The following is a 4,429-nucleotide window of genomic DNA, read 5'->3' on the forward strand; positions in this document are numbered from 1 at the left end:
AAACGGCTGCTAATGACTGCAAGCACTAGTTAAAATGTAGCTGCTATTTCGGTCTTGGATTTTGTGAGAACATGTTGAACCTACTTTCTCTATGTCAGTGCTCTAAAAGAGGCAATTTTCAGGAATCTGCAACTATTTAAGACTAAATTGCAATACCCTGCCAGAAGGTACAGAGAAATGAATGCTCTTACGTCCATCCATATTCATTCAGGGCTGCCAGATCATTCCAAGACTGGGGGAAATTGCCCATTGTTAATATACATGCAATATTTGGTTTAAAAATCAGTACGTAGCTTTGATGTTGATTTTTTTTAAAGGATTTTTTTTAAAAAAAACTGTTTTAGGAATTATGGTTAGCTATTCATTAACCCTAAACCTAGAACGTGCATTCAGCTTGTGAATATTTGTGGCTTGATGACATTGATTTGAAGTATCGTAGAATTGTAGAGCCAAAGTAAACATCGTGTGTGTTCCCCCTGACCCCAAATTGACAAACCACAATAAAAATAGATTTTTTGGCTTATAGAAATATGCATAGTGGACAGGGAGAGGTTTCTCTCCGTCTTCTAGAAATACCAGAGCCTGGAATCATAGATTGAGCTATCTAGGAGTGCTAACTTGAACAAAATATTGGGGGGGGAGACCCAGGTAAGCCCCGCTACACATAACTGATCACAAGACACTGCACACATGCACCATTTGAGTGACAGTGCCTATCAACTTGGGGGGGTTTCTGGCCCCCTCAAATATATTATGGGGGGGGGGCGAAGGGACCTCAGACCCTAGGAGTTGGCTCCCAAGGAGCTATCCATTCAATGAAGGCAAATGGCGGGAGAACTTAGGGCAGACATTAGGGAAGGGCTGTAACTCAATGGCAGAGCATCTGCACTGCATGAAGAAGGTCCTAGAAAGGAACTCCTTTAGCATCCTAAAGGTTCCAACATCTGAGGCCTTTTCACTGTGAAAAAAGCCATGGAGGGTCAGGGGTGGCATGATAGAGGGGTATAGAATCATGTATGGTGTAGAGTAAATGGAGAGAGAGAAACTGAAGCTGACTGTTGGAAGATCCAAGATAAAGAAAGAATGTCCTTTTTCACACAGTGCCCACCTAAACTATGGAATTTGCTGTGACAGGATGCAGGGATGGCCACCAACTTGGATTGCTTAAAAACGACATTAGACAAATTATGAAAGAGAATGGCTTCAAGGCTGCTGGCTATGTTGTCATCCAATGTCAAAGGCAGGTTGATCCTGAACATCAGTTGCTTGGGTAAGTGTGAGAGAAGTATTGTATTTCCTGCTCATGTAGGGTTGGCATACGTCCAGATTTTCCAGGACATATCCAGGATTCGTCTGTCGAAAATAGCATCCGGGGGAAATGTTCAAAAACTGGTTAAAATGTATAGGCAGCCCACATTAGAAGTGAAGATTTGTTGTGGATTTCCCCCCCAAATAGCTCAAAAACTTCTTTTTGGGGGGAGATTTTGCAAACGACAACAACAAACAAACCAACTCAACAACTTTGGCCTCCAAAAGCTCAAGCTAACCCTATGCTCATGGGTTTCTGACAGGCATCTTGTTAGCCACTGTGAGAACAGAATGCTATAGTAGATGGATCCTTGGCCTGATCCAGAAGGATTCTTCTTAGGTTTTTATGAAAAGTCATAAAAATGAGGATGAGAAGCATTCTATGGTACTTTTAGGAAAAGGGGGGCTAAAATGTGATCTAGAAAGCAGATTAGCTCAGCACACTTCTGCTCTTCACATTATATGCCATTATATGCTAGACTACTACTTGCAAGGAACTGGAAAGGAAATATTATTCCCACAAAGGAAGATTGGATATGTAAATTAAGCAAATTCATAGTTGGCAAAGTTAACAGCAACCATAAGGCATCAAACTAATCAGAATTTAAGGTCAGAATGGCAATGCTTTGAGGATTACATGAAAAACCACTGTTCTAAGGATAATATGTTGATATGTATAGACTAAATTTGTAAAGCAGAACTAGAAAAAAGTAATATATTAAGGATATTAAGGATGACCTAAAGATGCAATGTTATAAATCTAAAGATTAAGAGATGACGAGTATTGGGGGAGGGAAGCCACATGAGTGTATGATTTGTTTTTGTTTGGTTATTATTTTGTATTGTTATTGCTAACTGAATATTGTGTACCTTTGGAAAATAAAATTATGGGGGAAAATGTGATCTACAAAGCTTATTAGCACGGCACACTTCTGCTCTTCACATTGTAGGAAAAAGCATTAGGTCCCTCCACTCACTCTGGTAGTCTAACCTTCAACATTCAGGCTTTGCCAATACGTATGACTTGCGGTGAGATGAGAGCTGACTTGAGAGGTCACCTACAATTTTCCAAATACATGCATGTAGGCGGCTTAGCAGAAACTTGAATTGCTGCATTCAAGTTTCTTTGGAGTGGTTGTTAAGTGTGCTAATATTAGTTATCAGAAAATAGGCAGGTAAGGTTGAACCACCACTTTGCTCCGTTATTGTAGTACAAGAAGGCACCAAGGACAAAAATGAAATAAGGAATGACAAGAAGGAACTAAGGGTCTTTGTGGTGGTGGTGGTGGGAGAGACTCAATTCCTCACGTGCTGGGGCAGCCACCAAGGACATGAAAATGAGAAAAAAGAAGTTCACAAAGGCAAGCAAACTGCACTGTTCTCCACTAATGTTGTCACAGACAATAACCTAGTGTTTCCCCTGTTTTCTGATAACTGAAGCAGGCATTCTTCCTCTTTCCTTTCCTTTTTCATTCTGCAGAATGAGGTGGCCACTGCAGGCAGCTATTTCGGGTATCATGAAAGGGAAGGAAATTGTTAGGAATTTAATATCTGTATTAAAGAGAAGCACCTGTGAGGATTTTCCGCTAAGGTACCAAAATAATTTGACTAGCCTTAGGTACTAAGGTACCTTGGCTTGGGAGAAGGGCACCAGAATGTATCAGGATAAGCCTTGATAACTGGCAGCACTTTTCATTGCTAACATCTCCAGTGTTGACTTTAGCATGTGGAACTGGTAAGAGCCCTTCCCTAAGAAAAGTACACCCCTTGCATTCTGTGTGAGTTAGTGCTCCGTAAACGCCTCCTGGTTGGAAAAGCAATGGTCCAAAACACGATGAGAGATGCACAGCCAGTCTGACGTGCTTAAATGTTCCATTCAAAATTGATGCAGAGAGATGGTAGAGTTACTCACCTTTTGTTGAACCCAATTGCAAAGAGAGAAAGCCAGAGTAGTGAGCCATGCAGGGATGCAGCAGGAAGTTTCCTGCTACGACTCCAATGATGGTCAACCAGTGGTCATGTAGAAGACCACCCTCATGGTTCAATAGGAGAAGGATTCAATCCAACCATGTCCCAGTTGCTTGGTCAGCAAAGGCAGAACTGAGGTTAGTCAAGAGGGAAACCAGAATGTAGGGAGACATGGGTCAGATGCCATGGAAACCATGAATGGAAGCCCAAATGGGATGGGTGGCCTGCCAAACCTCAGTGTTCCTGCCAAACCTGTACATGGCTGTTCATAAGTCAGCCAGACACCCAGACCTCTCTAGTGGCAGAGAGAAGAAGAAGAAGAAGAAGAAGAAGAAGAAGAAGAAGAAGAAGAAGAAGAAGAAGAAGAAGAAGACAACAACAAATTTGCTTATACCCCGCCCATCTGGCTGGGTTTCCTCAGCCACTCTGGGTGGCTTCCAACAAAATATTAAATACAACAATTAATCAAATATTAAAAGCTTCCCTAAACATTAAGATTGTATTGTGTTTTGTTATCGTGTTCCTATATTTAGACTTAGATTTTTGTGTGAACTGCTTTGAGCACAGATTTACTTGTGGAGAAAGTGATATATTAAAAAAATTGCCTTTGACAACAATGATGATTGGTGGTGCTTGTACACCCACATTCAATCTAGCAACGAGTCTTCTTCCTCTTAACTTTATTACTGTCACAGACCAGCATAAGAAAAATATATAATAAAATACCGGTTAGGATTTAAACAGATAATTGTTAGAGAAAATAAGGGCACAGAAACAAGCATAGCAATGAGTCAGCTATCTACAGGTAGATTTTCAGTTTTCTGGAATCTGCCTAACTTACTATGGTTTCTGAAAACAGGTCTTCTGGTTTAAGTATGTGGCATTATTGTGCTATTGATAATAAAAATCAATACGATTTGATCAAATTGGCTTTAATGCGTATTTCATCCTATTTCATTTTGTGAAAGCGTGTTCTCCTTCATGGAGAGCACGTGTTGCGGTGGGGGCCGCCAGGACACTCCAAAGTTGGGGGCGGGCTAATTGATCGTTGGCCACTGATGCGATTGGGGCTTCCCTTGTTGTTGGGGAGAAGTTAATGTTGCCATTTGTTGATTGACAGCCAGAAATGCTAAAACTCCTTGCACGAGGCTAG

This window comes from Podarcis bocagei (assembly GCF_964188305.1).
Source record: "Podarcis bocagei genome assembly, chromosome: 11".
Lineage (NCBI taxonomy): Eukaryota > Metazoa > Chordata > Lepidosauria > Squamata > Lacertidae > Podarcis > Podarcis bocagei.